Raw genomic sequence first — 22,220 nt, 5'->3', positions numbered from 1 at the left:
CATGTTTTTATTAGGTTTTGGAAATAAATTTGATATAAAAGGGGAGAATCCCTAAAATTCTTTATTTTGGTCGACTAAGCACCTCCCTCTCTTCACCATTCTCACGCGAGTTGTAGCAGGGAAGAAAAAGTTTTCTACCGGATTTTAGTCGCCGCCGATCATCGCCGTTTGCCGTCCGGCCAAGCTCCAACCGGCGCTGACCAGGTAAGTCCGATTTTTTCTGTTGTAGGTTTTATGATTGATGAGTTGTTCACAAAACCAAAAACCCCATGGTTGCATGCATGCGTAGGATTTATGAAGGATTTTTAGAAAATGTATGTATATGCCCATTGGTTCGTTAGTTGAAGGAACGAGAAAAAATCTCTAACATGAAAGATATTCATAAACTTTTGAATAGACATGGTCTAGTTGCAGTAGTAAAAGTTTTGTATATTAGGTTTCATGAAAACCCAAGTTTGTTTTTCGAAGCATGAGCTTTGCAAATTCTTTTAGGAACGTAGATTTGTTCGTAAAAGTATAACGATCCTTAGGGTTAAAGGAATTTCGAAAACACCTGGAGTTCATGATGAAAATTTGTTTGAGAACTTTCGAAATTTTGTTTGAAATATGTATACTTTTGCAAAAATAGAAAAGACTCTCGTTTCATAGACGGATGCTCGATTGAGCAAAAAGTTTTTTTTTTTTATATATATTTAAGTGAGTTATTAACTCACGATTTTTTTTTTAAGGTTTGTGACCTGTTCACGTTTTATTGAATAAATCAAGTTTTGATTTATGAAAATTTTTGAAAGCAAATAATTCATGAGTCGATGAATTCGTAGTGTATGTGTGAGTTTAGTGATTTTATAGTGTATGTACACGTAAAAACCAGCGAATGTTCACATGGAAAGTTATGTGAATTATACATAGTTTCTCGAAAAGTCAGTGTTGACTCTTGAATAATATGTTTTATGCTCGAATTTGCAGGTTTGAAGGAACGAGCAAGTTTTGGGGTTTTACGCTGTTATCACTAAGTTCGTGAAATCGTAAATAGGTAAGAGTTGAGGATTACCATTTTTTTAGACGTCAATATGAGCATATAATTGTCTTGTTGCTTCAATTCTGTTGATGAAATTTGTGTATGGACGTCACAACAACTTTGCGAAAATGGCTCAGTCCCGTAGCGCTTCTGAAGATGATGCTTCTTCGAGAGAGGATGTTTCCACAGACGCCTCTTCCAGAGGTGATGGTTCCTCCAGAAATGATGATTCTGAGATTTACAAGGAGAAAGAGGGAAGTCCCAAGACTAAGAACATTCCAACTTCTGAGGATAAATTCTTTACGTATCTATATAGACCTGAAAAGCGTCCCTTAGGCTCCTCGTTTCGGTTGTTAATAAATCCCAGGAGCACTACTCAGCATAAATTGGTATCTCCTCAAGTAGTAATCCGGTTTTGTTTGCAAAGAAAACACTTTTTGGCTTCTCATGTGGAGTTCAAGCTTTCACGAAAGCCCCTGATGCATTTCTCTGGATGGGCAAGACACATGCTGGGTCATAGCCGTGTTAGGACCATATTGGATAGTGCCCAGGTAACACGAGCCATTCAAGATGCTGGAGATTTAATCATCAACCATGATATACCAGGTATGGTAGCCTTGATCGCCCGTTGGTGTGTTCCTACACACACGTTTATATGCAGATAGGGAGAATTCACCATTACTTTAGAAGATGTAATTTCTTTGTTGCACCTTCCAATTACTGGTAATTTCCATGAAGAGCTTTCGTCAGAGGAAAAGGAGATATCTAACATATTAGAGGCCAAGATGCACGAATTCAATGAGTCACCCGTATCCTGTTATGCTCAATGGTTATCACATGGGTGGCCGAGAGATAGAATTCCTGAAGAACCGGTTGATGGCGCTTTAACAATTGTTATGCCTGTGGATTTCCAGGGATATCTTTGAAGATTGTGGACACTTGCTGAAGCCGTTTGTGATTCGCTTTGCCATAAAGATGGAAAAAGGTGAGAAAATTCCCATTGGCAGTCTATTCATGGGTTCCTTGTTCGCCAATTTAGACTATCTAGTTATAGACTCCATTATTTCTGATGGCTTCATGAAAGTCGAGACTTATGCCAATACCATGTTCCTCCAAGCCTTGATGTGGGAGCATCTCGAGAGATACGCCCCAATTCACCGCAGCATTTTGCAAGTCCTTAAGGTCAACACTCGTCACTCCTTCCTTGAGAAGAATAACGCCAGGATCATGCACTGGCCTAGAAAGAAACCACAATACAAGATATGCATTACTGACGTTTTGGACATTGAGTCCGAGTTCAATTTTCGCCCCTGGGTGTCGGTTCCTTCTCTTTTCTCACTGTTGATCACTTTCAATACAACTGACGAGAACATCACGCTGAGTACTAGTGCTGGTCTGAGTGAAGGAGAGAGATCTTTTGTCTTGAGTTGTACTCCTGGTTTATTGATATCAATAATGAATGGAGAATTCCGGGTAGAAGAATACAATATTGATAGAGCGGCTCGATAAATGGGTGCTGATCAGTGTATTCCGGGTCACCGAATGAGCAAACCATCAATTGAGTATTTGACGGCTAATCCGGACTGCACTCATGTGGAGGGAAGTGAGTATTTATTCCCATACTATGATCGTGCTAATTTCGTGACTCCGGGTTACATAGATTTCTGGCGTCAGCAACTTGAGCGTGTGTATGAGTTTGCAATGGACGTCAAGTCCCCAGTTCGAGAGTTCCCTTCCTCTGACATGATCTCTGATCGACCCAGGCTGAGATATCTTTCCAGTGGCAACAAAAGGAAGGCGTCTCCAAATGCGACACAGGTGAGTACCTTTTTTCATGATTTTAACCAAAGTGCGCCAATCAGGCTTCTTAATTGTATTGTGGACTCCATGGAAGGACGACAGTGCTGTGAGATTTCGAGTTGATGTAAACTCTCCAAACCTTCAAGAAAGTCCTCAAGTAGGAGAAGGCAGGAGCAATACATCTCATAGGATGATCCCGAACGATATACAGTCTCCTGCCTCTTCTTTGGTGAGTTGTTAATACTTTTCTTCATTGTTGCGACTTTATCGTCCTTGTGATCAGGATCTTAAAAGAATATTGTTAATTCGTTTCAGAATTTTGCTCCATCTGTTATTGATGGTCTTCGTTTTGCTCCTGGTCGAATAATTCAGGGATACAACACTGACGAGGAAGTTGACGTAAGTATTCCCTCCTCAAGCTAATCAGTGTAACACGCCTTTGGATGAATTAATGATGATCGTTGTTGAAGTATCCAGGAGGAAATCATTGTAGATGAGCCGCATGTTGATGAATCACACTCTTCTTTGAGTCATGGAGATATGGAGAGTTCCCGAAATCTCGAAGCGAATGAAGATAACGGAGTTGCCAACGGAGATTCCAACATTGCCGAGCCTTCAAATGGTTTAGAGACTCCCCTAGTAAGTATACCTCCTGTGACCTCTTCATACATATATGATATTGATGACTTATGAATGAATGAGTGAAAGTACATGCGAGTATACGAGTAATTTTTCCGAAATACGCCACCAGGAAATTTCAGACTTCAGCTTTAAGTAAAAACACCGTAGAATCCTCGTTTGGAGTCGGATTTTCGATGTATGCATATGTATCTTCAAGCCCAAGAAATTTCCAAGCTTTCGTAAAGAAGATTTTTGATTTTTGAGCATGTTTAGGGCCTGAAAAAGGCGAAACCGTAAACTTCCAGGAGATTTTTGGAACTTTTCCAGATTGCATGTCGTCCAATGTTATGGCCACATCTCCTTGCTCGTTCATCCGATCGTTATGAAATTTTGACATGTTGTAGAGGACATCCATACGAAGAGAATGTTATATGACCCAAACTCAAATTCCTTACCAACTTCTCCCAGTTCGTCGTTTAATACATGGAAGTGTAGAATCTCTTCAGATGAGCTTGTTTGAAAACGCGTTTCATGGATTCTACACCATTTGCTCATGTTTTGGGTGAAAAATAAGGAACTTAGATGATGTTAGTTCACTTACATTCTGAATTTTATGGTTGCCTTTGATTTTCCTGCTCTAATCTCATGTAATCTTCGTATTAGGTACCAAATACCGAAGTTGAGAATAACGGAACCAATGTTGAAGATTCGAGCAATGTGGTGGATCAAAGCAGTAACATCACCAACCCTCCACCTCCAGGTTATGAGAATATCATTGTTGAAGCCGTAGAGGAAACTGAGACTCCAGTTGCTATTGAAACCGAGCAAAGAACAGAAGAGACTGTCCCAGAAGAAGATGTTGTAATGACAATGGAGGATGCTCCAGTATTTGAGAATCGTGTAGTAATACACGAATCATGTGTATGTTGGTGGATTTAGCGTTCCTACTGGGAATGCCAACATGTACGAGAAGTTGTGGAAAATGTATGGTCATATTGTTGTTGCCAGGGATCCTGATCGTAGCTACTTCTTGACAATGCAATTGGGAAACATATTGCGTGTTCTAGATGACATACGAACCAGGGCCAGAAGTACTGCTACTCGAGATGTACTCTTTGATTGGGAGTACAACTTGGAGAATTCTGAGAGACTTGGCTTTAACTTGAAGTGGCTTCGTCAGAAGATCAACATTATCAAGGATGCAGTAGTGAAGAACATCCTTTTTACTAGTAATGTTGTGATGGAGAAAATGACCAAGATTGCTGGGCTGACCAAAAAGCCGGAGTTGGAGAGAGCGGCTTTGCAAGTCTTGGAGAATGCTGAGAAGCAGAAATCATACTTCGATGGCTTCATTTAGTTTCCTTTCTATAATCTCATGAACATTGAACTTCCGAGAGATGTGAGGCTTCTAGATTTCGGTTTTGGTTTTTGATTGGTTTTGGATAGGTAAATGATTGAGGATTTTCTTTTGGACTTGATAGAGATTTTTTTTTTAAAGTAAAAGAACTTTGATAAATTGCTGAATTCAAATACTGAATGCAAGTATTGCAAACGTTTTAGAGGGATTGAAAATACAATGAAATAAAATCCTAAATGTCAAATCCAGATGTTTTGGACGTTGACATCTTGAACTCCAATACCTCAAATGTCCATGTCTTAGGCTTCAAAAGCTTTGAGCCATTTCTCACGAATTACTGGTACAATGGCTTTATCATCCATGTCGATCAACTTGTAGTACCCGCCGACCATGGATTTGGTGATCATGAAAGGCCCTTCCCAGTTAGGCTTCCTCCTTGAACGCTCTTTGAGCTTGACTGCTTTGAGAACTAAATCTCCTTCATGAAATTTGTTAGGCTTGGTTGTACGTGCTTTGAATATCTTCTGCTGGTTTGGAATTCCTCGTGGATTCCACGTTGGTGGAGCTTTCCAATTTTGCAGCACATGTGGACATTCACGTAGAGAGAGTATGTTGGATAATGCTTGTGGAACCGAGCCAGATCTTCAGCGATGAACCTTCCAATGGGTCCTCAGTTCGGAGAGATTCCAACCATTTAGTGTAGTACTGCTGAGGCGAGACTAACGACTCATATCATTTGATGATAGCTTGGTCATGAGTATGATTGAGTCCCCGGATAAAGGTAACATATTTGAAAGTTGCTAATATGGAATTATGAGGGGGAATAAAACTTGTCTGCGTGTGGAATCTCCTGATAAATTCATGTGCGCTTTCCTCGGGATTTTGTGTGAGTCATGTTAAGGTTTGGACCTTTTCCAAATGCTCGAAAGGTTAATCATCTTCCGAGTCAGAACTTTCTTCGATGGAGAATTGTGCAACTGAGGATGAAGATACCGCAGCAATTCTTCCATCATGAATCCATGCTCGCCCAAGAATCATGTCATAATCCGGATCCTCCTTAATTATGAAAATTTTAGTTTCTGTCCAGGTTGAATCGTTTCTTATGTTGAGAATGATGTAACCGTAAGCCTCCCTGGATATTCCTTCGTGGTCTCTGACTGAAATAGGAGCATGAGTCGCTTCTTGTCGAGTGATGCCAGCAGCTCTGAGGGTTTTCAAAGGGATGATGTTAACAGCAGTGCCAACGTCAACTAATGCTCGTTTGAATTCATTTCCATTGAGATGAACCATGGTGAGAAGTCCCCAGTCGTACATCTCGTTGTCTGTTACTGGAGGTTCACGGAGCGTCTGCTGGATTGGTAGCTGCTTTCCAGAAACAATATGGTTCAGCACAACAAACATATCATTTCTATGGGCCTTTAACAGGTACAACAACTCGCATACGTGCTCAATTAAGGATTGAACCGCTTCCTTGACCAGATGCTCGTAGGGTGCGAATGTTCTGATTGGGAGAGTATTTCTATGCACTCCTTCAGTCCCCAGTTCTCCTGAGTCGGCCTTCTCTTTGAATATGCATTTCAAATTTCTACAATCACTTTTTGGATGACTGACGTACCTTTGGAAATGGCAGTAACGTGCGTTTTCCATTTGTTCCGCAGTTGGTTCCCTCTTGACAGGAGGTAGTTTGATTGCACCATCTTGGACCCAGACTTCTAGTAGTTCGATCATTTCTTCAATGGGAAAAGGGAAGTTAGGTACTTTCTGATCATCCTGTTGATTTGGTGGTCATGCATTTCTAGTCTGGTTGTCCTTCCTTGGAGATTTCGGAAGGTGAGACGTTGAAGAAGAATTCTTATGTTGTTGTGCCTCGGCTTTTCTCTTGCTCCCTTCAGCAACATTCATGGAGGCTTCAGCATTGTACTCTTTGTTGATCAGACGTCGGTCATTGCTGCTTCGATTGTCTTTCGATTCCTCTACTTTGACAATTTTCGTTCTTTCTAGCAGGCGGTAGCAGTATTCGCTGATCGCTTGGCTGCTTCATGAAGTTCTGAAAAGGTCTGAAAGCGAAGATTCTCCAGCAAATCCCTGTAAACTGGGATCATGCCATTGATGCACAAGTACGCCAGTTGTTTTTCAGTAACGTTTGGATCATGACAGTCCAAAGCTTGAATCCTGAACCTCTTCACATAATCATTCGGATTTTCGGCATCCTTCTGAGCCATCCTTCCCAAGTCAGAAAGAGTAATTTGCTCAGAGACAAAAAATTACTGCCGGTAGAAAGCATTGATCATTTCTCCCCAATTAGCTATGCTCCCTGGTGCAATGTTGTTGTACCAAGTATACGCTCGACCCGTCAGGGATTTAGAAAACTCTTTCAAGCGGACAACATGGTTGTGTTCATGCTCTCCTAATGCTTCCAAGAATCGAGAGACGTGTTCTCGGGCATTCCCCGTTCCGTTGTAGAGTGTGAACGTTGGAGAAGTGTAACCTTTTGGGAGAGGAATTTTTTGTGTAGCAGCGGGATATGGAGGTTGGTGATGGTGCACAGACGGTGCATAGCCTTTTCCTCGATTCTCCATAAAACGTTCCAGGTTTTCACGGATGATGAAACTGGCAACAGGTTCTGCAGCTTTGAGGGTTTCATCATTTTCAGGGACTAGAATAACTTTAGAATCCGTGCTTGGAGATGTTTCCTTGTCTTTCCCTTTCTCCTGAGTTTTGTCTGACATCTTGTCAGTGAGAGTTTTGAGATAATTGCATAGCTCTTTCTGTGTTGCAGCCATGTCAATCTGAATTTTTGCAAGAGTCTCTTGCACCTTCATAAGATCACCTATGGTAGGCGGATTTTCTATGATTTCCTCGGGAGAACGGCCGAAGAGAGGATGGTTTTCCACGTTGGTTCGAGGAGGAGTAGTGTCACCACCACTGTTGGAAGCAGGAATGGTTTCTGAAATACCACCGTTGTTGCTAGTACTAGCGATGTTCGCGTTAGGATTTGTAACTGAACCTGACCTAAGATCAACCATTTTGAGAAAATGTGAGATTGCAACCGAGAGATTAATCTCCCACTGTGGTCGCCAATCTGTAGATGGATAAAAACGGTTTGCTGGTTTTCTAGGAAAGTGGAGAGTCGAGCGTGCTGTCGAGACTCCTCAACCGAGCGAACATTTGAACCTCACACAGATGCACCGCTGCAAAGGGGGTGCTTAGATTCGGGAAATCAATCTGTATGACTCCGGACTAAACCAAGACAACGGCCGTACCAGAGTCAATTCGTTCGTAAAGAGGGATGGGTTGATCTGTAGGAGGGAAGCTGAGAGTTGTGTGGGATCAGTGATGATCAAGAATTGTGGGTGTGTTGAAGGTTTCTGCAATATTGCTGAACTGCTGAAGTTGAGTTCGGTGAATAAGTTTATATCGAGTTGTTGACGGATAATGATGATAATCGATGATTGATCATATTCGATTGATCCTCTCTGATGTCCTCGATTTAGATTTATTTATATTGCAAGAATGATGTACCACTGATCCCTGTAAGTGTGACGGTTTCTTGAGTGAAATAGTGGGAAAGTGGGAGATCGTGGTGAAGTCAGTTCCATGTCGTGCGGAGACTTGACTGATCGTGCACCTACTACTTTGCGAAATCCTTCCACCGTTTACACGACTTACCCACATTTCTCATTGTGGATGAATCCACGTGCCGTAGACCGCCAGACCAAAACCCTGAGTGATATCCCCCATTTGTGACGTGATTGAGATTTTACGAATCGTGGAGTCTGCAAGGCAGACGTGTATTAGTTGGTCAATTGTTGACTGATTTAGACTGTGAGTCTAATTTTGTTGAATCGAGCATAAGTGGTGAATGCTCGGCGATTCATGGATTGAACATGTAGTTCTCTGAGATGTCAATGAATTACTGACTAGAGACTGAGCAAGTATTTCTCAACTCGACGAATTGCCGAATATTGAGAGTTTGTCGAGCAACTAAGCAAGTATTGCTCAATTCGACGAATTTGATAATTTTGGTGTGCAACTGAGAAAGTGTTGCTCAATTCACCGAAACACTGAATATTGATAATTTGACGTGCAATTGAGCAAGTGTTGCTCAATTCGATAAACTACTGATGAATTACCGAATATTGATGGTTGAATCAATATTCGAGCAACTGAGCAAGTATTGCTCAATTCAAAGAATTATTTACTGGTGCCGTGACCCAATAAAATATTAATCAAAAATATTGGTGAATTACCGAATATTATTAATTTGGATGTTGATCGCTGAATCAACATAATTTTGTGTTTGAATTTGCTCAGAATGGTGATTCGTGGAGCGTTTGTTCGAAACCCTAATTTTTTGATCAATCCTTCAACAATTGGTGAATTGCTGAAAATTGGTCATGAGTGAAGAGGGACCGACCACGTGGGATGATGAGCGTCCATGTGATGCCCAGTGCTCGAGTGAGCACGCACCAGGGTTCTCAGTTTGAGAGTTGGTGAAAGAACGATGATTAAATGCAGGTTTCATCATTTATTGAAATATTGCTGGATTCAGCGTTAGGTGAAAAACCTAGGTATGAGAGATGAGGACCGACCAAGAGAGCATGGGACCGGATCTTGGTGGTCACAAGACCAGTTGTTGGTCATTTGAAGGGTTCTCCAGTTGGTTGGAGAGAGTTCGGGCCCAGTATGAGCAATTGAACAAATTAGGTCAGAATTATGAAAACATGTGGGACCGGCTTTGTGCAAGCCCTAGGAATGACTCTGGTCGGTCATGGAGGCATGCACGTGTTTCCGTGGTGTCCGCGTTTCCATACTGAGAGTTTCAGTATTTTCTGATGCGCGTTCGAGCAACATAGTGAATTTTGTTGGAATGAGCATGTTTGCTCAATTCATCGATATTTTGAAAATATTAAAATAAAACTGTTTTAATATTTAAAATTGGCGTGAGAGGCTAGCCAGTCGTGCGACTATGTTGGCTTTTGGTTTTTCGTGATTTGAGCAATATTTGAGAAAATATGGAGAAATCATGAATTTTTCTCAAACCCAGGAGTTTCATTAATTGAGGAAAATAATAATTATGCAAGATTAGGGTTGAAAGGTGTGGGACCGACCATGGATTGGGCATGGCCGTCCGGCTAGGTTTCCGGGTCCCGCACACCTTTCCCTATTTTATTATTTTTCATGAATCCTTGAAGTTATGGAGAATCCACGAGTTTTTGTTGAAACAGAGGAGTTTCGTGAGATTAGGGAATAATAATTATAAAAGGCTAAGGATTGTGAGGTGTGGGACCGGCCACGGCTTAGGCATGGTCGGCCTGTTAGGTTGTCCGGTCCCGCACACCTCTTCTTATTTTATAATAATATTATTTCGTGAATCCACCAAGTTATGGAGAATTCACGAGTTTTGCAAAAACAAGGAAAGTTGCTAAAACCAAGGAGTTTTCGTGAGTTCACGAAATAAAAAAAAATAAGGAAAATAATGGGAGAGGCACGGGCCGACCATGGCTAGGGAACGGCCGGCCGTCCGGCTGGTGGGCCCGGCCTTGGCGCCTCTTATTATTTTATTAATATTCATTATTTTCTCTTGTTTTGCGAAGGATTCCTCATTATTTCATATTTTTTGGACACTCGCGTTCCGCATCCGGGTGCTCAGTCGTGCATCATTGTCGAGTACACTCGCACCATTTTTGTGGGGCTTACTCAGTGATAGTCCAGATGCCCGGTTGTTGGGTATTTATTACTGATATATGAAATTTAGTGGAGAATAATTCATGAAACTGAGTAATAAGATGAGTAGTTATTTTATTAACAATCCATAAAATCAGCAGCGGACTGGACTATGGATTCAGAATAATAAAATGATAATTTCATCACCATCTCATGGAATCGCAGATTTGACCATAAAATCGGAGTAATGAAATAAGTGGTGATATTACCATTTCATGAGATCAGCCGTGGATTCGACCATGAAATCAGAGTAACATCTATTACCATTTCATGAGATCAGTTGTGGATTCGATCTTGAAATCGGAGTAATACATTTATCTATTACTATTTTCTAGGAATTCAGTGGTGAATATGACCTAGAATTTAATCTCTTGCGCATAGTTAGTAAATCAGCGAGTGTTGCTAATGTCCCGAAGACGTTTTGCCCTCTCAACATTTCATGTATGGAGGACCGCCTGAGTCTATACACGGGTCTCTCTACATAGTCAGGAACAGTGAGTATCACCGTCCTGAAGACGTTATTGCTCTCAATCTTACGGAGAACTGCCCAATTACATTATTATACATAGAGGCTATGATGAAATGCCTGATGTCGAACGCTCCGGAGAGGCCTTTCGAGCGACATATGCATCATACTTCGTAAAACACGAACTGTCACATGGATCTCTTAAGCCGTGTCAGAAACATGTAGTATCATGATTTTACGGTTTTGACCTTTGTTGAAAATCCACCATCTACACCAGCAAAACGCAAGGCTATGCAATCTAGCGGAAATCAGACTCAAGGAAGAAATAACTACTGCTCAACAGCACGAAATAAAAAGATGCAAGGCAAACACCAAGGAAGTACAAGACGAAGCCTCCTTAATACCCAAAGCCGTCTCACCACCGGAGACAAGTACCTCCGCCACTCCAGGCGCAGATGTCTCCGCCAAATGACAATTACAGAAAAGCACTCCTCAACGACCTCAGCAACAAATATGCTCACCGGTGGAACCAACGAAGAAAATCAACATCGGGACGGAGGCAGAACCAAAGATGATCAACATCAGAACTTTATTTGAAGAGGAAGAGGAGGTGAAACTACAAAGGTTACTAAAAGAGTAAGCGGACGTCTTTGCATGGTCAATGGAGGACATGCCAAGAATTGATCCAAATTTGGTATCACACCACCTTCGGCTCAGACCCGAAATACCACCGTTCAAGCAACGCATATGTAAAGTGGCGGATATCTACCACGAAGGGGTAGAAAAAGATTTGCAAAAGCTACTTACAGCTGGATTCATACGAGAAGTCAAATACTCCACGTGGATATCCAACATAGTCATTGTTCCTAAGAAGAACGGAGGCGTACGCATTTGCATCGACTTTAGCAATCTCAACAAAGCGTGCCCCAAAGACAGCTATCCACTGCCAAACATTGACCAACTGGTCAACGCAACCGAAGGCCACCAATATCCTTCATGGATGGATACTCAGGCTACAACCAAATAGCCCTTGCGGAAGAAGATCAGGAGCATACTGCGTTTTTTACCCCACGAGGCCTATACTGCTATACAAGGATGACTTTTGGACTAAAGAACACGGAGGAAACATACCAACGATTAGTAGACAAAATATTTAAACCATGGATAGGCAAAATACTGGAGGTCTACGTGGACGACATGCTCGTCAAAATCAAAGAAGCAAAAAACCATCTCTCGGACCTAAGGGAGATATTCGAAGCCATGAGGAACTTTCACATGAAGGTGAACCCGGAGAAATGCACGTTCGGAGTTACCTCAGGAAAATTCCTGAGATATCTGGTGACTAAGCGAGGAATTGAAGTAGACCCCGAAAGGGTCAGAGAAATAATGGAGATGCCATATCCACAAATCCTAAAAGGAGTACAAAAGCTAAATGGAATTTTAGCTTCCATGGGAAGATTCATAGCAAGATCGTCAGATAAATGCAAAGCATTTTTCGACATGCTAAGGAAAGGAAACAAGTTCATGTGGACCTCAGAGTGCGAGCAAGCCTTTCAAAAAATCAAAGAGTACTTAACATCAGTACCCATTCTGCAGAAGCCGGAGCCAGGGAGATACTCACCCTATACCTAGCAGCAACAAGCTACGCTGTGAGCGCAGTGTTGGTACGAGACCAATGGCAGGGAGAAAAGCATGTATACTACATCAGCAAGACACTCAGTTCATCGGATCGTAATTACACCAAGGTGGAGCAACTCATATATGCCTTATTAGTGGCAACACAGAAACTAAGGATATTTTTCGATGCGCACACCATTCGAGTTTTCGCAAAAGCTCAAATAAGTCAAATCCTCGACAACATGGAGAAAATTGGAAGAGTGGAAAAATGGAACGCCATGATCAAACAATTTCACATAATCTTCGAAATAAGGAAAGCTGAGAAATCACAAATCTTAGCAGACTTCCTAGCGGACCTACCTCTAAACGACGAGGCGGAGATAAATGACATCCCAGGAATGGAGGAAGATAAGCCAGAATCAGAAGATCTCCTCGAACCGCAAAATTCACGAAGGTGGAAAATCTTCGTAGATGGCTCCTCAACCGGAGAAGGAGAAGGAATAGGGATGGTGATAACAACCCCTACCGGAGACCGACTCATCCATGCATTCAGGTTAGAATTCAAATAATACACTAACAACATCACGGAGTATGAGGCGTTCATACATGGTCTATGCTTAGCACAGGAGCCGGGATTATCAGATGTTCATTTAACTAGTGACTCACAATTGGTCATTAGACAAATCGATCTCAAATATCAAACTCTGGAACCAATACTGTCTTCATACCTAAAGTTAACACAGGAGCATGCATCAAAGATCAACAAGGTCACATTCAGACATGTCTGTCGAGAAGACAACAGACATGCAGATGCCTTAGTATTCATATCATCAATACTGAGAGACAAGAATACCACCTCAGTCCAAATTGGGAGAATTTATGAACCTTCGATAGAAGGACTAACCTCAGCAGTTGAGGAAACCCTGGCCGTCTAGACTAGGGCCATGAGAGAAGCAGAGAAAGAGAAAGAAGATGAAGGAATAGAAGAACCAGATAACGAAGCCGACGGTTCTGACAGAGATCAATCCATATCAGATCGAGCAACGAAGACGAAGGGGAAGACGATTGGATAATCCCAATTCACCAGTATCTTGACAAAGGTACTCTACCCGCGGATGTCAAAGAAGCTCGAAAACTCGAGTCAAAGGCAGCAATGTACAGCCTACGAGATGGAATACTGTATAGAAGGTCATTTCTTGGACCTCTGATGCGGTGCCTCTCACAAACCGAAGGAAGAAGAATACTGCATGATATACACAACGGAGAAGCTGGAAGTCATAGCGAAAGAAGGTCTTTGGCGATCAAATCCAAAATGCAAGGATACTATTGGCTAAGCATGGACGAAGATGCAAAGAACGTAGCAAGGCGTTGCGAAAGATGCCAATGCTTTTCCAGGAAGATTAAAGCACCATCAATGGAGCTTAACTCGGTCATCAGCCCATGGCCATTTGCCAAATGGGGAGTTGACATTTTTGGACCCTTGATAGAGGGGACATTGAAAATAAGATACCTTATAGTAGCTACGGATTATTTCACCAAATGGGTGGAAGCAAGGGATTTGGCAAGAATTAGGGACACAGATGTCTTTAAATTCTTGTTTGAGCAAATCATATGCAGGTTCGGGATACCAGACGCCATAATCTCTGACAATGGAAAACAGTTGGAAGGAAAAAACATAGACATGCTATTTAACGCTTTCAACATTCAGAAAAACAAGTCTACTCCAATATATCCTAAGAGCAATGGACAAGTGGAGACCACTAACAATACTATAGCAATGAACTTAAACAAGAAGCTGGGGGCATACAAGAAAAGATGGTGCAAGCAGCTGCACAATGTCCTATGGTCCTACCGTACTACGAGAAGGACGACCACGGTAGAAACTCCGTTCTTGTTAACCTACGGAGCCGAAGTAGTCATCCCAACGGAGATAATACTGCCAACAACGAAAATAGAGGCATGGGAAAAGAACCTGACAACGGATCTTATGCTAGAAAAGCTTGATGACCTTGAAGAAAGGCGGGAAGTGGCTTTCCAAAGGATGGTGAACTACCAACGAAGGCTGGATCGTGAAAACAACAAACGGGTAATTCCTAGAAACTTTCTGGTTGAAGAGTACGTACTACGTCAAATACCACCATATAAAAGGAAGAAAGAGTGGGTAAAATTAGCTCCGACATGGGACGGACCCTACATCATACACGATATTTCGGGGAAGGGTTCATACTACCTTAGGAACCTCAAAGGATAAGTATCGCAACAACCTTGGAATGCAATGTACCTAAAGAAGTACTACCCGTAAGTGAATGGTTATTACTCAGGAGAAGAAGGGAAGGGGCAATGGCCCACCATGTTCTATCCCTGGTCAAAGGTATTATAAACCTAACTAATCAATGAAAGAAACTTTTTGCTAAGAAAAAGTGCACATTGATTAAATATAAACTAGGTTAGAATAGACACCCTCCGTCAGAATTGACGATGAGGCAAGGCACGACATAACTGCGCATATGTCAATCTCGGATCCTAAGGGAAAATGAGTCCCACTAAAAAGCAAATAATAAGCAATATATCCCATAAAGAGAGATACCTTGTCGAAGTAAAGCAACCATCGCACTGAACACATAGGGTTACAGGAAAATTATTACCCACGTAGGAGCCCTTGCCACCTCGGTACCTTCTGGCCAAAGGATACTTGGGTAGGATGATGAATGTTCCACCAAAGGTTAAATATACCTCTACACCTTGTGATGACTCGAATGTGCAGATAGTTAGATACAACACGTCAACATACAATAATAAAGGTACCATAATAATGCTACCAAAATACGACTCACACGTCTCAAAAGTTGCAGATAACAAAGGTTCAGAACATGGAAAAGAGTTGTTTCAAGGAAAGGAGACAACAAAGGCCCCTCAGCTGAGGGAATAATACAACAAAGAAGTTCAGTTGGAAATAAAGTCAGCATAACATGATCATGGATAAGGAAGACGAGGGAAGACAACACCCCCATCTTGAATCTCAGCCTCCTTAAAAGCATCATTAATGTAGTCAATGGTAGAACGCTCGAGCTGCACCTTCATCTTAGAAGATTGAGCCTCTAGATCCGAAGCCGACTTCTGACGGAGCTCCGTGATCTGAGCACTAAGCTGATCATTATCTTGCTGAAGTTCCTCAGCTTTAAACTTAGCAGCAGCATCAAACTGGCGAGATATTTCCAACGTAGATATCTGACCCTCAAGGCGGCTAATCTTGGCGTTTGCACCCACCAACTGCTCCTGGAGACCTGCGCATACGAAGGGTATCAGCAACAAGAAAAAGTAGTTGAAGACACAAAGGATGCATACGTAAAAATAATTATCCTAAGCTACCTCCGGCATGGCTAAGATATTCTTTTAAACTATGTTGAGCATCAGCAAGATCCACCTCAGCAACATCGAGATCTTCCACAAGGGTATCCCTTTCCGTCCGGAGATCATCAACATCTATCCGGAGCGAAGCTTTCTCAGGGGATAAAGCTTGGTACACACTCTCTAACTCTTCAAACCTTTTTACTAAGGATGCATGACACATGGAAGAAGGCACGGAGCTGGCATCGACAAGTTTGTTCTTAAGAGAACAGACCTCGGAAGTTAAGATATTACGCTCCGCAGTAACCTTAGGTAAGGAAGCACAAGCATCTTCAAAATCGTCATGATACTTCTTGCGAATAATTTCTTGAGCTGAGAGACGTTTCTCGACTAAGGCAATGTCCTCTTTTTGATTTAAAATGAGACTCTCCTTCCAGCTAAGGGCTTTGTGACACTCCTTAGGAAGCAAAGCCATCTGCTTCACTAAGTCAGCATTATGGGCAGACTCGAGGGAAAGTTGGGCCTCATTATGGACGGTTACGTTCATCAGCCTATCAGATTTCTTTTGGTAATACCAAACGTCATAGGTTAACTTGGACACTTGATCTTGGAGATATCTAAGTTCACTAGAGCTACCGGATGGCAGACGAAGGTTGTCTTAGGACTATATAACCAAAAATGAAGAAAAAGCTACGGAGAAGAAGAAACAAACCTATGGATTTAGAGGACTCAGCAGCTAAGGCAGAATCAGAAGCTTTGCGACCATCCTCAGCAACCTTGGCAGCATTATTGGCCCTCTAAAGATCCAATAAACAAGCTTCCAGAGATCTATGAGTCTTCCTCAGATCATCTTCCAACGAAGATATCTTAGCAACATAAGCAACATCACTCGACAAAGGCTGTTGTACGGTAGCAAGCGCATATTCTTGACGAGCACGTTCCAACAAGGAACTCAAATGAGTACACTTAGCTCTATAAACCTTGAATAAGGTATAGCCAACATCGATCTTCTTGCAAAGCTTCAAAACGAATGAGTGTATGAGCAGACGAAGGATCGAATTAAGAAGAAAAGCAATAAGGTGAGAATCACTTAATGAGAATGCTGAAAGACGAGGGAGGAAATTGGCGTAGGTGTCCATGAAAGCCTCCATATCTTGGATGCTACCCCTGCGGATCTCACCAAATCTCTGACTAGAGCGAAGACAATCAGGGTCGAAGAACAAGTCTTTAGCTGCACAATACTGGGCAGATAGCACATCTAGCTGCGAAGCTATCTCGAAAGAACTACCAATATGATGATGATCAACTACAATAGAAAATGGACCCTTGGAGTCCCACAGGATGGCTTCAAGAATTAGCACCATCAGAACTACCTAAGCTCAAGCTCTCCGGCAGCTTATCTTGGCTAGATTCAGCAACAACTCCCTCGTTCTTCTGAGCACGAACATGGGGCACGACTGCTGAACCCTCACCACGACGAAAAGACGACATGGTGGATGAGCTAGGAACAGAAGGAAGAGTTTGAGAACCGCCTAAATCCATGTCACCAGCAGAAGGAAGATTACCCAGTATGGTCCAGTCTGGTGACGAAGGTGGGGGTCCAATAGATTTGCTATCAGGGGCAGTAGAAACAGACTGAGAACTTCCTAGTGAAACAGGATCAGCATTGAAGGAGAAGCTAGCTAGTGAAATCACAACCTTCTTCTTCTGCTGCGAATCTGAGCTACCATCCCTCACCGTGGGGGTAACAACCTTAGCAAACGAACCACTTGATTGAAGGGAGGTAGCAGGAGATGAAGGGAGACTCTTAGAAACCACAACAGCAGCTCTAGCAGTGGCGGAAATAGCGGGCAAAGCTTTGCTAGGAGCAGAAAATGAAGGCATCTTCAAAGACAATGTAGGAGCAGGGGCTTGAACACTAACAGGATCGACCAACTGAGCACCAGTACCAACAAGAAGGTTTTCACCCTCAACTGAGGCAGCTCGGATGGGACTAGGGTTATCTTTGGCAAAATCCTCCTCAATATCACCCAAATGAGTGTTGAGGCCAGTATCCCCGATATCCTCCATGTCCTCGTCACCTGGTACTTCTCCAGCAGCCTTAGGATCCTCATACAAAGCATCAAGATCAATAAGGGTCTTCAATTTACCCTTCCTACGGGAAGACCATAAAGAAACACACGCGTCAGCTAAGAATCAGGGGCAAGGCACTAAACACATCCTTACCTCCGCAGGTGCTCCAACCAAAGACTTTATTTTCCTAGTCCTTGTAGCCACAGAGTTACCAGCAGAGCCTGGAGAAGTCCCAACAGAAGAAGCAGGGGAAGACTGTAAAACAAAACCATCATAAAAACAGCCAAAGACGCCTAAGAAGCCAAAGACACCTAAGCAGACAAAGATATCAAAGGAGACGAAGATATTAAAATCAAAGGTACCTCATGAGAAACAACAAGATTAAAAATCCAAGGCCGATACCCATCATACTTCTCGGGTAAAGAACGAGCTGAACGAGGGACAGAGGGACTTACAGTGGTGAAACCATAGGCCTAAGGACCAACTACATGAAGAGGAGTACGAGCCCAACGATCATCATGATCAAGACGGATGCGGTCAGACTTCGGCAAAGGCATCCTAGCAGAATAAGGAATGGTAGTCAAACCAGTTTTATCAATCTCCTCCAGCAAGCGAAGGCAGTTACCCTCCCTAATCTGCCTAGCAGTAACATGAATACGACGAGGGCCAGCACTCCAAGGAATAAGGTTACTTTTATGAATGGCATCGGCATATGTAGCATTGAAGTTGGCGGGGGTATAATCCTCCTGCTTAGATCTCCCTTCAACAAAGGGGTCATAGGACTTCAAAGTAGTCTTTCCCTTACTACGATACCAACTCTCACGAAGGGCACGCCGGTAATTACCAGTATACTGCATGACTCCTCGGACCTGAGTCTTATTTTCCGGGTCGCCCCTGGTAGACAAGACGTCGTAGTAGAAAGGACCCTTTCTACCAAACAAAGGGAGGAGCTTACTTGCGGCCAATTGACGAACGCTAATCAGAAAATTATTCTCATAGTAAGGAAAATCTCGAATAAGACACTCGGTGAGAACATCAGGGCCGTTGAAAAAAGAAATCTCAAATTTGTGAAGAAGAAAAGACTTAGCAATCTCATCCAAAGTCAGATGGGAATAGCGATCCTTATCACGAAGTGTCAGCCTTTGCAGTTCATAATGAGGAGGAGGAGGTGGAAGATCCTCGATAACAAATCCTACAACATCAGGGTCCACAGCATCCTCAGGGACCGTAGCCACCTAAGTACCAACAGGCACCTCTGAGTCCTCAGGAGGAGGGGATGGCGTATCATCAAGATGATCCATTCGCGGAGGATGATCCGTCGACGAGGATATATTCGGACCTTTACGCGTAGGCTTCTTTGGGAGCCTCATAATGCCTAACATCAACAGGAAGAACATCTTCATCAACAATGGCAGAAGAAAATTACAGTTCATTCCAAAAGCAGAAAAGGGGCAAAAACCGACATACTTTGGGCATGGGTTTTACTAAACCAACCAAAGGAAACGGTTTGAACACATCATAAGGCGAAAATGAATATCATGCATCATGAAAATCAAGATTGCAGGCAAGGAACGATCATGGTGAAATCATCATCAAAAATCAAAATGGAACAAAACCCAAGTTCCCATACAACGTGAGCAAGTAAAAAAGAACGATAATTCTCACATGCAATTATAACATCAACATCAGTAATCCCCTAGTCAAAGAAAGAGACACAGGGCCAAGCATGAAGAACATCAAAACTAAAAGACGAGTATCACTTACTTGTACGATCAACTGTGGAGCCAAAGCACTCGAAGAATCAAAAGGAAGAAGGAGCAGTTAGTAGCAGGAGAAGAATCTCAATGAAAGAGATAGAGAGCGACAGTTCGAAGAAGAAGAAACGGAATTAATAAAAATTCCTTCTCTTTGTTCCCCTCTTATAGGCGGCTGGAGAATCCAAAAATTTGGATGTCCCGAAATTCAAGGGGAAGTTATTGCATGAAAGGACATGTAGGTACCACCCAATCGGTACGTGCAAAAATGGCGGCGTAACGGAAGTTTTTCTCCCACATCTACCAAACGGTAGAATATGAAAGAAAAGGGGCAAACTGTGAATACCAATATTCTGTGGAGCACGTGTCACGATCTTAGTGGTCGCATACATATTCAACTGTGCAGACTTTGATAGATAGAGAAGCTTTAGTAGCAAAGGATACCTCTGCAGATCTACTTTATCTCATCCCAAGAAAGAAGGCCTAAACGGTTAAGATGAGAAGATTAAAAGCCTAGCCTACAAAGAGGCAGCTGGCGAAAGGACAAGGGTAGATGAGCATGTAATCAGCATTAAATGCACAAATCTCTTATCTACACGCATGAACCAAGGCACGTGGAGAGAGAAGGCGTGGCAGAACCCGATTGGCAGAAGCTGGCGAGCGAAGGTACAACCTGTACTAAGGTTGGGTAGTTCCCGAATGAACGTGGGCCATCTGAGGTGCGGAATACGACTGGAGAAGGTACGCGGTGGACGAAGGTACCATTGGTACGAAAGGTATATCAGCAGATGATGGACCCAGAGGCAGCAAAGAGATACCTGGAGCATAAGGTGCTATAAATACCAAGCCTCACCAACAAACTAAAGGCATTCAATATCTATGGGAGAAGATCTAGTCTTAAGCTCATACCTCTTTAATGTTTAGAACTTAAGTATTTACTTCAACTTGAGTTCTCTCTATTACTTTGGGAAGCAATTAAGATCTCTTGTAACCACCACAACTTAATACAAAACAATCACTCATTACCCCGTGGACGTAGACAAATGTCGAACCACGTAATTTCTTGTGTCTCATGATAACTTAGAAGCTTTTGCATTATATTTGTGTTCTTCGTTATTATTGTGATCTTGAATATCTTTTATTACTTAGCATTATCAGTTCAACAGAGGTATCGATACTACTTAGCATCAGATCCTCTGAGCTGTATACATTACGTAGACTATGGTAAAATGAGTAGTCACAATAAACAAGTTATGAGAGATTATACTAAACACACATATTGGTAATCCAGAGATTTGCAATGAATAACAATATCAATAATCATAGCGATTTCCCTTTCGATATTGTACTTCCTTTAAACGAACGTAAAATATTGTTTCCTAGGACGAAATCTTCACTCATACCCATACACATAATCACAATAGCGTTTATACGATTATGTCGATGTCTTATATACGAAGTTCAAAAGATAGGCGTTATACTTCGTATTGTAATTCCTTAATACTATGTCTAACTAGAGTATAATCATTCACAGCTTCGCAGTTATGTTTTCAATATGCACGACTTGAAATATACGTTAGGGAATGAAACAATTCAAGTCACATATTACTAACCTCAAGAGGAAGGATGATGTCGTCGTTGTAGCTCCTTACTTCTTCACATTCTTCAAGTCTTCATGTAATACTTGTAAGTCTCATATCCTAATATTTTCAAGCTAACCTATACGAAGGTGACTCTAGTAAATAATCAAGCGACTCTTTAAATGTGTTTTGATTCACTAAAATATGACAACCAGACTTGACATACCAACGCTTGGTGGGTTCAACCGAGCTATGCTTTAACATCAAATGTGCATAATTGAAGTCTATATAGCTATACGAATTTTGTCTCAAATAGGAGATAGAGTAGATAAACTTTTGAGTGATATATGAGTTCAAGTCTCCACATAACTTTTGTTGATGAAGTTCCACAAGCTCCCCTTAGTAGTTATTCGTCTTCAAGAGATGAACGTCGTGAAGTCTAAGCTCAATTACACTTTTTATCCTAATCCGAGACTTAGCTATAAGTAGACTAGAAATCAAGACGAGTTTTGGCAACTAAACTTGACAAACAAGCTTGAGATAGCAACGCTTGTGATTTTGACCGAGCAGTGCTCTAACAATCGCCCCCTTTGTCAATTTTAGTGACAAAACTATCAACACATATGGATTACAAAATAAATAAACTTTGTAGATTCTCATTCAAATGCTTGATCTCCTTGGTTCTAAAAAGGTGTACACAACTAACAAGAAATCCTAAACGGGATAGTAATGTTAGTATGAGAGGTTTTGCTCTAAATCAATATCGCCTTTTCAATAGTTTCTTGACAGTGGATGTAGCTGACATATGACTGGTGATCTCTCGTGGGTTTTTAAATTCAAGCGACTTTGAAGGAGGTCT

The sequence above is a fragment of the Papaver somniferum genome, chromosome 2 (assembly GCF_003573695.1).
Source record: "Papaver somniferum cultivar HN1 chromosome 2, ASM357369v1, whole genome shotgun sequence".
Lineage (NCBI taxonomy): Eukaryota > Viridiplantae > Streptophyta > Magnoliopsida > Ranunculales > Papaveraceae > Papaver > Papaver somniferum.
This window is presented reverse-complemented; position numbering follows the sequence as displayed.